An 11,944-nucleotide genomic window follows, 5' to 3' on the forward strand; every position below is an offset into this window, starting at 1 on the left:
CAGAGAGCACTTGCTGTCAGGCTAGCAAAAGGCAGAAGCCAGCACCATCTTAAGGGTGCGGCACTTCGCAGCTCTCTACAGGGATGACTCAGGTAGAACTGTCAGAATGATAGTAGTTGTATAGTCAGGGGTAGGAAGAAGTGGTATAAAGAATTGGTATGGGTTTTAATTTTTAAATGTATAACTGAAGCCCTTTGACTGTGGGAATGTTTCGTGAAACTTTTTAACTTAACAGCGTAATTTCTTAGTGAAGTGTTATGTCTATTTAGCCTATAATATCTTTTGTTGAGTAACTTTCAGTAGCTGGATGTTTTAGAAGATCATCTACTTTATCCTAGTTGTGGCAGGCTCACTAACAAGGTCCAGGTCACTAGCAACTTCTCGTCCTAAACTCGGAGCTTTTGACAAAAGTAACTTGTGTCTTTTCCTCTTTCTCCTACTGGGACTCATCAAAGGGTTAGTGTCCCCCAAAAGCCCAAATACTCTGTCAGTTTTCCTTTTGTTTTTCTGTTCTTTCACTTATTTCTCTCTAACCTTTATTACTTCTGTCCTGTCCTTCTGCTTGGTCCAGTTCAGTTTGACCCCTAAAATATCAACGGATCAATAATACATTAAATACTTGAAGTATAATACTTTGTCTCATCTCCCTTGGGGGCTTTTTGACTATACATCCCTGAATTCCAGTTCTGTATGATGGGCTGACTGTCAGGGTACCACCCTGTGCTTAAAAACGCATGGCTTATTTTCCCTCTCAAGGTATTGAATATCTTTTGGTCAACTCTCTTATATTATGTGATTGAGATTCTGCAGCCTCAATATGAAAGATTTTACTAGATTTCTATTAAATGTCTTTGAATCTTAATGTACCCCTTTCATACCCCCATGAGAAGAAACTATGCTTATTTTTATTCTGTAAATAAGAAGGTTGAGTTAAATAAAAATGATGAGTTTGAGGAATGCTTAGAGGTAGACTAGAAAATAAATCTCATACTATCTGGCTCCCATGCTTGCTGAGTCGTGTATCTGGCTTCGCAGGCAGCAGGAAAAGACTGTGCACACTAGGCCTGGCTTGAGCTCCTGAAACCTCTGAAAGCCTGTCTCCATGATGACACACTTCCTCCAACAAGGCCACACCTACTAACAGTGACTCCCTCTGAGTCTGTGAGGGACATTTTTTTGAGACCACCACAGCATCCTTTCCTGCATTATCCACTTGTTTATATTTTAAAACTGGGTGAAATTCCATCTCTTGAGTTCTTCATGGTGTGTACCTTTAGTTGGAAGAGAGAGGTTTACTTTCAAGAGCCCTGCTAAGGCTGACCTCACTGTGGAAAAGTGATCATGGGCCCTGCTCACCTATTCTCAACAATTAGCAGGATTTCTGATACCCACACACACCTGCTGATAGGCTGATAGGAAAAACTTTAGCGGCCACTGCCTAACATAACCCACTTTGGGATGTGTGCGGGATGAGGGTTTAATGCTCCAATAATGAAAGGATATTTGTATTGGGTTTTGGTGGAATGGGGGTTGGGGAAGGCAGAAAATGTGAGAATACACAAGAAAGCTAAATTCCTCCCATAATTTAACTATCCTTCAAGCAAATATCTGGAACATCCATTGAATATGCAAGCCTGTTATAAATATATTTATTTATATAGTTATAGAAGATGAGTCTGACAAAGCTGTGTTTCATGGACTCCGGTTTACATTAGTCAAATCCTGTCAACTGTTGTCAATCCCAGCCCCTGAGTCTCAGTTACATAGTAAAATGAATTTTATCAGGGCAGGTGGCGGTGCACACCTTTAATCCCACACTCATGAAGCAGAGGCACTTGGAGCCCTGTGAGTTTGAGGTCAGCTTTCATGGAATATTTTCTTTCAGTTAGCGATAGTTGCCTTCATCTTCATGAGGCTTAATAGCTCGTGTTTGTCACTGAATAATACTCTCATGTCACACAATTCAGCTTATTTGCCCATTCGTCCACTGAATTTCAAACCTGTAATTTTCTGGTGATTTCTTTTTCTCTTCTTTTCTTTCTTTCGTTGTAAATCAGCAGTTAACATTCACATTGAAGCTATAGAATTGAGTTTTCAAGCCATCTAGATAATCCCCTTGTAGTACAATGGCTGGATTGCATAGTATGATCATATTTAGCTTTGTAAAACATGCTAAACCTTTTCTTATAGTTGTTATGCCATTTTCCATCCTGAATAATTAAGAATAAGAATTTCTATTATTTCAAATCTTCACAAAAATTATTACAAGTTTTATGTTTATTATTATTGCATGTGTGTGTGGTGTATGTGCTTGTATATGTGTGTTCATGGTATATAGGTGCACATATCTATGCAGAATGTATGTGTGCATGTGAACATGCATGCAAAAGCCAAGTGTTGGCATCAGATGTCTTACCCAATCACTCTCTATCATATGCATTGAGGCAAGGTCTCTCACTGAACCTCAAGCCTGCTGTATCTGCTAGTGTGGCTAGCCAGCCAGTATTCCCTGTCTTCAGCCCCCTTGTGTTACGACTGCAGTTCCATCTGGATTTGATGTGAGTTCTGGAGATCTAAACTCTGGTCCTCACGCTTGCAAGACAAGTGCTTTTGCCTGCTCAGGATTAGTCTATGCTCATATTCTTAGTTTTAGCCACTTGGATGGTTAATGTTAGTTCTTTTTCCTCTCTTTTTATACGACTTCTAGGTGGGGTCTTGCTACGTAGTTTTTTGGTCTCCTGCTTCAGCCTGCCAAGTGGTAGGATTACAGCTCATGCACCACCATGGCTGTTACTAACATTTCATAATTTGTATTTCCCTAGAAGTGTATAATGGTGAGATATTTTCACACGCTTAATTGCTGATGAAGTGTCTCTCAGATAATTTCTCATTTTTGTGGTGTCATCTTACATATTCAGTAGGAAATGTTGGCTACAGGCTCGTGCACACAAGGTTTGGTCCTCAGTAAATGGCCCTGTTTGGGGAGGTATGGGAAACCTCAGGTGGTGAGAATGAGCTGTAGAAAGTAGCTTACCGGGAGTGGGTTTTTGATGGATGTTTTGTCTTTGGCTCTGTCCTTGCCTGGTCAGCATGGTGTATTGTCTTTGCCATACATTCCAGTTGCCACAGTGTTCTTGTTCATCTCCAGTCCAAGGCAATAAGCAAGCTGACCCAGGACTAAACTGTGAGCCAATCACACCTTTCTTACATTTAGACTTGTCTGTCAGTTATTTGTCACAGCAATGAAGAACGACAGAGTATCTTTGTGTACTGAGTTCGAAGGGTACTTTATCTCTCTTTTTTTTTTTTTTTGGTTTTTGATTTTTTGAGACAGGGTTTCACTGTGGCTTTGGAGACTGTCTTGGAACTAGCTCCTGTAGGCCACTCTGGTCTTGAACTCATAGAGATCCTCCTGCCTCTGCCTCCCGAGCGCTGGGATTAAAGGCGTGCGCCACCATCACCCACCCGGCTTTGACTTTCTCTTTATTTGCTTATTATCTGAATCCTTTTCCCAGTCTTTGGATTGCCTTCTGCAGAGCAAAAGAATTTGTTTCTATGTAATCTGCTTTGCTGATTTTTGTTTGATGGGTTGTGCTTTTGGAATTACATATGAAAATTCTCACCAAAGGTCATTAAAATAATATCTTCTGGAAGGTTTCTAGTTTTTCATCCCACATTTATGACTATGATCCACTTTAACTTAACTTATATACAACTACTTTCAACATTCTATTCTCCAGTTATTTCTAGGGAGATTAGATTAGTGTGATGGTTAACATTCATTGTCAACTTGACTGTATCTAGAATCACTTAAGAGACACACCGCTAAATGGGTCTGAAAACACTTGCAAAGATGTTTAATCAAAGGAAGATCTATCCTGGCATCACCCCGTGGACTCAAGCTCCAGACTGAACAAAACTGAGAAAACAGATGGAGTACCAGCATTCCTCTGTCCTTGCATTGTGACTGCTGATGCAAAGTGACCCCTCATCTCACACTCCTGCTACCAGGACTTCTCAGTGACGATGAACTGTTTACCCTCAAACCACAACCACAAGAAACCTTCCTTAAGTTGCATTTGACAGACAATTGTCATAGCAATGACAAAAGTAGCCAAGGCCTTGAATTATGGGAAGGCAGGATGAGGACTTGAAACCTGTGGAGGGAAGTTGGAAGATAGAAAGAATACTGAGAAGTGTAGCTGAGAAGGAGTCACTTCTATAGGAGGGAAAGGGCTCTACTTTTTAATAGTAAGAACCAGAGTGTCCAGAGGTGTCCCATGCATGCTGTCGAGATTGATGGACTCATATTTGGGACAGCAAGACTTCCATTGACCTGCCTTTTGTACCTTTTTACCTTTAGAAATAGAAAGACAAATAAGGCAAACTTAACTTTCAAACTGCTGACACAGATGCTTCCTTATGGACAAAAGCCTTTCTTTGTCTTCCCTTCCATCTTTTATTTCTTTCTTCCCTCCTTCCCCTCCTCCAGCTTTTTTCTTCCTACCCCCCTTCCCCTCTCATTTACTTTCTTTGGTGTGGTTTTATTTGATGCTGAAGCAGTATTCAGGGTTACCCTACTGGTAAAGTCACCATACTTGTCATAGTTGTATTATGTCTGGTAATTTACACATGGCTGTAATTCCCAGTACTTGGAAGTGGGAAGCAGGAGGATCAGGAATTCAAGACCAGCCTTGGCTACACGGTGAATTAGAAACCAGTATGATTTACTTGAAAACTTGTCTTAAAAAAATTCCCCAAATGCCTTTATTAGGATGTTTAAAAACAACATGTTACTAAACCTTTATTATAATTTTAGTGCCATGTTGCTTTAATAACGATTGCTTTTATCAATATTTCTAATCTATAAGCATTGATAATATTTTCAATATTTCATAAATTTAAAAAATGAGTCAAGGTAACTTGTGTGGGGGCAGTCACTCAGGAAAGATCAGGGCTGGATGGTGACCTGCTCTGACTCTGTCCATAACACAGGACTTCCTCCCTTGTCACTTGCTTGTTCCTGCTGACATGAAGAGAGTTACAATCTGTCTACTAAGTGTTAATATTATTTTCTATTCGAGGAAGAAGCTTGGGATATGCCAGGTTGTTCACATACTATGAATTACACAAGTGTAGAGAGTGAATTGATAGTCATCAGGGGAGTGTCACTTGGTACAACCCAGAAGTGTGGGGGGGTGTTATGACTCTGTGGAGCTAAGCGTACAAAGGCAGAGGCTGTGAGTGTTCACACTATAGTACAACCGTGAGGCAGAGCATACTTTCTCATAAACTGTTACAGTATTTCATGAGTGTGCATAATGTATATTATATGTATGTATGTCCATATAGTGCGTGTAAGGATTACAGAATACTGAACTGATTCAGAGACTCACACTAGGAAGTGCTGCCCATACGCAGACAGGATTCCACACAAATGGCTTTTCTGTTGCAGCGACACCGGCGAGAGGGTTGGCGGTTCGAGTGGTACAGCCTAACCCTGGTTAGTGGATTCTCTATCCACTTCTTCTGTCTAGCTGAAATGACAAAACTTCTCGTAGCATGCCTTCTTTCATATAACCCACACTTACAACTGACCTGAGGTTGCCTTCTACTCCGTCGAGAAAAATCATCTTATTTCCTCAGTGAAACAGACACCAACCGTATTTTCTAAGGTCTTCCTTTAATCTTTCATTCCAATTCGTATGAAGGAGTGAGGCTTTCACACAGTGATGACTGCAGCCGAGAGCTTGCTAATGGATTCTGTCATCGCTGGTTACTGTACTTGGGCTGAAGCTGAGGAGCTGTAGAGTACTTCAGAAGTAGTTCTTACATCAGGGTTTCCTGTACTGAAAATGGAAGAGAGAAAAGAGCTGCTTCTGTTTGTCTACCGTAACTGAATCGGTGGCGTTCGCCTTTCCTGTCCCATTCATTCTGAGGCAGAGGAGTTAAAGCCACATCAGCAACTATGACTTCTTAAGGGATTTATTGCTAGGGTAGCCAGTTCAATGTTACCCCTGGGATTCCCACGCTGAGTTTGGGTGGGGGTCAAGGAGCTACTACACATAGATAGACATGTCTGGCTAATTTATAAACATCCTAGCAAAATAGATGGGTATGCATTCCAGGGTCATTTTTTTTCAAAGCTCCTACGCAGTTGCAATACCTACAAACCCTAACAGTGACCAGCACACTCAAGACACAGTAGTGGAGCTTGTATCTTGGTGTTAAACAACCACTGTTGACTAAAAGCCTACCCAGTAGGAGTGAATTTATTCCCACTAGTGTAAACCTAGCCAACTGCTTGTGGCTGGTGAGGTCTTGAAACCTAGAGTAGAACCTACTACTGCTATTTTTCTCTAACCAGTGTAATTCCCAACTGCATAAGCAACTAGCACCTAGTTAAGAACTAAGTCACTAGTTAGCCACACATACACTAAGCTACTAGTTAGCCACACACCTAAGCCACTAGTTCACCATAGAAGCCAGACAGTGGTGGCACACACCTTTAATCCCAACAGCCACACTAGTTAGTCATAGAAGCTGGGCAGTTGTGGTGCACACCTTTAATCCCAACACTAGAGAGGAATATAAGACCGGAGCTCAGGGTCTCAGTATGGCCAGTCTGCAGTCTCAGTGAGTCTGAGGAGCAGTGCAATTTAGAAATACAATCAGACAACACGATCGTCCCTTCCTTCTGAGCATTGGTAGAGGTGAGACCTCTGTAGTGGCTGGCTACTTGGCTTATCTGATTTTCAGCTTTAGGGAAGAGCCCAGATGGGTTATCCAATCACATTTGATCTGCCCTAAATATACATCCATACAAACAACACTACATTCTCTGCAAGCTATATGTACAGGTATGAATATATAACTTGTATAAGTATATATGTATATATACATACAAGTGTATTGTGTGTAGATATGTATATGTGCACAGCAATAATAAAGAAGTTAGGTCACAACATAGAGTCAAGGAGCAAGGAAAGACTTTAAGAAGGGAGAGGCAGGCATGGAAATGATGTAAATACAGGAGACCTCAAAGCCTGCCCTCACAGTAACATACTTTCTCCAACACTACATCTCCTAATAGTGCCACTCCTTTTGGGGTCCATTTTCTTTCAAACCACCACACCCTCCAACCTTCCTTTCCCAAAGCATCCCAGTATCCCAGCCTCCAACACCAGCAGGCACACCCTGTGAACACACCAGCTGAGCAGGCCGGTAAAACAGGCAACATACAGCCAATCACACTGTCTAAAAATCCAGAGAGGAAACAGAAACCAAGGAATAAAACATCCTCCCAACAAACACAAAGCCAGAAATCAACACCCAGACCTATAATCACCCCAAAACCAGGTGCCTACATGCCAACATAAAAACACAATCAATAATGACAGTCAGGGCAATATGTCTCTACTAGATCCCAGCAATCCTACCATAACAGGCCCTAAATATTCCAAACAATTGAAGCATAATAAAAATACCTTAAAACAGCCATTATGAATATGGATGTGATAAGAGGTCCTTAAAGAGGACATGATAAATCCCTTAAAGAAATCCAGAAAGATACAAAGAAACTGGGAGAAAATGAATAAAACTTTTCAAGACCTGAAATAAGAAGTAGAATCAATAGAGAAAACCCAAACTGAAGGGATGCTGGACATGATAAATTGAGGGAATTGAACATGAACTACAGAGGCAAGCTTCACCAACAGAATACAAGAGATAAAAGAGAATTCCCAGCTTTATCTTTATGTGGAAGTGTGGTATTGTTCATCCTATGACAAAATAGTACCCTAGTGTCCTGACTCTGGCTTGTTGTCTGTGGTTGATTTGTGCTTGTTTGGATAGGATTTCAGCAAAGTCTTGTTAAAACCTGGTCTTTAACGAGATGATCAGTAGACTTACCAGTTTTTCTCATTGGGTAAGCACTAGTTACTTTTGTCACCTAGTTATAACTATATTCTTATCGTGCAAGTGTGTTTTGTTTTTTTTTCTTTTTTTGTCCTTTGCGAGTCTCATTAAATCCATATGGAACAGAAGGTATTTTAATTACTGAAATGAATTAAATATAATCGATTTCCTCAATTTGGTTTATTTACTATTTTGATTCGTTGGTTTTCTGGGAAAAGGAATTAAAACTCTCGCTAGGTAAATTACCTTTTGCCTTATAGTGTGCTTCCGCACATACTGATTGTTTGGCATTGTATGTTGGTATATCGAGATATATAATGAAAATTATCCATCACTTACAGAAATTGAAAAAAGTTAATTGTCAGTGACCTGTGTCAAAAATATTACTTTGGTAATTTGGTGAGTTAAATGCAAAATTAATTAGAAGCTTGTGCACAAAATTTCCCTTGAAATAGGCATGTATTTTGAAATGAGAATAAATGTACTTGATAAAAAATGATTAAACAATTTATAATGTGATAGTATAGCATATTCAATAAAAGACATAATACTACTAGAAACACCCACATGGATTTCCCTGGTTTATGTTAAAAGGATCCAAGGTGTTATGACTAGAATTTGTGATGTGTCGGTGGACCACCCCTACCTCCGAAGAGGAAGCATGGTCCCACCCAGCACCACGGACTGAGCAGGACAAAGAGACCCACAGGCAGTCCCCAGGGTAGACTGCCCTGGACTCCAAGGAGATTATAGTGAGCAAATGTATAGTGTGGCATGTAAGGGAGAATGTGGATAGAGGCATGTCTGAAAAGGTGAAAGTGGTGCCTGGTGATGTCTGGGCCTGGGTTGCTGCCTGTTCATATCCCCAATGCAGCCACATTCTGTGTCGATGTCTGTGGCTCCCAATACCAAAGCTGGAGAGGGTAGGACGAGACAGAGATGGCCCTGCCCCTCACTGGATGCAACACCTGGGAGCACTGATATCACCCATCACCAGCCAAAACACTAAGGAGAGAGGGTCCTTCATCTCACCTGGGCAGCGCAAAAGAGCTGACCTATTGAGGGCGGTGTGGGTGAACCCACTCTGAGGACTTGAGAATGGAAGAGCATGTGACATGGGTGAGGAAAAAATGCCCTCCTCCCTTTGCCCCTGGATACCTGCAGCAGCTGGAGGACCTGACCCAACCCCTCACCAGCTGCAGCACTTGGGAGAACACGCCCTGATCCTTGCCAGAGCAGCGCAGTAGAGCTGACCCTGTAGACACGGGTGAGGGTGAGCCACCTCTGAGGGTGTGAGAGGGGCATAGCTGGTACCACCTCCCTGATCCGCAATATGGTGGTGGGGATTAGGGCAAGATGCTTTCCCCCTCACCCCTACTGCCTCCAGCTGGTATGGAGTTGAACCTTCCCTTTACCAGCTGCAACGCTCAAGAAAGCCGGCACTGTCCTGCATTTGGGCAACATAGGGGAGCTGGCCCTGATGACGGGATGAGGGGGGCACAGGTGAGCCAGCCCTGAGAACATGAGCATGGAAGATCTGGACCCGGCCCTCATCTGCCAAATGTTGGTGTGGGCAACACAGTGGAGCTGACCTTCTTCAGTGTCGTACCCTGAGGGCATGAAAACAGAACTGGCCCTGCTCTTTGCTCCAAGGGATGAACTAGCCTAGGTGATGATGGAGAGTTCACCCTGATGGTGAAGACAGAGGAGAGCTGGCAGGCTGATCAACCCTCCAACTACCCAGGCCCAGAACCAGGTTTATGAGTTGGCTCACCCCAACATCCACCCCATCTATGATCTGCTGAAGCAAGTGAAGGGACCTGTCCTGCAGACCCAAAGCTGCAGGATCTCCATGACACAGGGCAACAACAGGAGATCCAAGAGGAGCCCCAGTGAGGGCCCTGAATCAATAGTGTAAACAGAATCCAGAGGCCCCAGAAAGGCCAGTGACTCTTGGCAACGAGCACTTGCAAGTAAAGACATATTGGATAGAAGGGTTCAGTGTGTGACTCGCTGTTTCACACACTACAGATTCCGTGGTGAGTTTTTCCTCTTCTTTTTTCTTTTTTCTCCCCCTAAACTTTATTTTATTTTATATTGCAAGCATCATAGAGTGTGGACATGAAGGGATGGGGAGATGAACGGATCAAGATGCACGATGTGAAAGAGACAGAGAATAAATAGAAAAGAGTGTTTGTGATGTCCTCTAGATTCACGTGAGTGCTTGTTCTCTGGCTTGTGGCAGTGTTTCAAAGTCTGTGGGATTTTTAGGATTTAGCTGGTACTCCGGTGTGGGTCTTAACTGCTTTTCCTGCCTAGCCACCTGCAGGCTCTCTGCCACATAGCTGTTTGTGTGACCATGAAGCCTGCCGTGACTTTCCAAGCACGATTTAAAAATACTCTGAAACTGTAAGCCAAAAATAAGCCTTTTCTTCCTTAACTCACCTCTGCCAGATATTCCGAAATCACAAGAAAAGAAGTAAGTAATGTAGAAGGTAATATAGTTGATCGACTCTGTATTAGTTAAACCATGACTGATACCCAAATGTGTGTAAGAGTGGGAAAGGAGGAACCTGTTGGTTTAATATAAGCAGACTTCTTGCATGTGGTGCAATTTTTCAAGAAAGCAAGGCATTTATGTGGCACAAAACACAGCAAGGCAAGGAGAGAGAAGGAAGAATAGGGAAAAGCTGAGCTCTCAGATTCTTGACTGTTTCACTCTGCTAAGAGTTTCCTTTGCTGTACAAAAGCCTTTAAATTCATGTAATCCTATTAGTCAATTCTTGGAGTTATATACTATGTTGTTGGACTTGTGATGTGAATTCATCTCCCCCCTCCAAAAAAAATCAAACACAAGGAACTATATCTCATGAGAGTGGAAATTCCAGATATTGAGCCATAGATGCTATTGTAACCTGAAACCTGATGCAGGAGTCCAAAGAAATTGAGGTCATCTATCCACCTCAAAGATGGCAAAAAGCACTAACTGGATGGTCAGGAACCCAAGGGTGGACAGTCCAGAAACCCAGGCTAGAAGTGAACATGACTGGCAAAATAATAATAATGATGATGATTTTAAAAGTCAATAGAATGATTCCTCACGATAGACTGCTATACTCATAGATTGGTGCTTAGCCCAATTGTCATCAGAGAGGCTTCACGCAGCATCTGATGGGAGAAGATGAAGAGACCCACAGGCAAACATTAGGTGGTGCTCAAGGAACCCTTCAAAAGAGGGAGAGGAAGGATTGTAGGGGCCAGAGTGGTAGAGAACACCACAAGAACACGGCTCACAGAATCAACTAAACAGGACTCACAGGGTCTCATAGAGAGTGAAGCAACAAATCAGGGAGCCTATGTCGTCAGAACTACATCCTGTGCATATATGTTAGGGTGGTGTAGCTTAGTGTTCATGTGGGACTTCTAATGGAGGGAGTGGGGGATGTCTCTGACTCTTTCACTTGCTCTTGGGACCCCTTTCCTCTTACCAGGTTGCTCCGTGCAGCCTTGATTTGAAGATATATGCCTAGCCTTACTGTAGCTTGTTCTGCCATGTGAGGTTGACATCCCTGGGGGCCCTGCTCTTTTCTGAGGGGAAATGGAGGAGGAGGGGAGTTGGGGGTGAGAGGAACACAGGAAGGTGAAATTGCATTCACGATGTAATGTATGAGAGAAGAATTTAAAAATAAGAAGATGGTGGCTGGGCGTTGGTGGCTCATGCCTTTAATCCCAGCACTCGGGAGGCAGAGGCAGGCAGATCTCTGTGAGTTCGAGGCCAGCCTGGTCTACAAGAGCTAGTTCCAGGACAGCCTCCAAAGCCATAGAGAAACCCTGTCTCGAAAAACCAAAAAAAAAAAAAATAAAATAAAATAAGAAGATGGCAAAAAGAAGTAAAGGTCAAAGGACAGGAAATGATTTTAACCAAGATGGTGGTGCTGGGAAGATGGAAACTGAGAATCTCTGTTCATCTCCAGGGCACTGGAATGTGCTTTCAGTTTAAATAGGAGGAAGTGAGGAGGAGATAAGG

Source organism: Mesocricetus auratus, unplaced genomic scaffold (genome assembly GCF_017639785.1).
Source record: "Mesocricetus auratus isolate SY011 unplaced genomic scaffold, BCM_Maur_2.0 Super-Scaffold_100026, whole genome shotgun sequence".
Classification (NCBI taxonomy): Eukaryota; Metazoa; Chordata; class Mammalia; order Rodentia; family Cricetidae; genus Mesocricetus; species Mesocricetus auratus.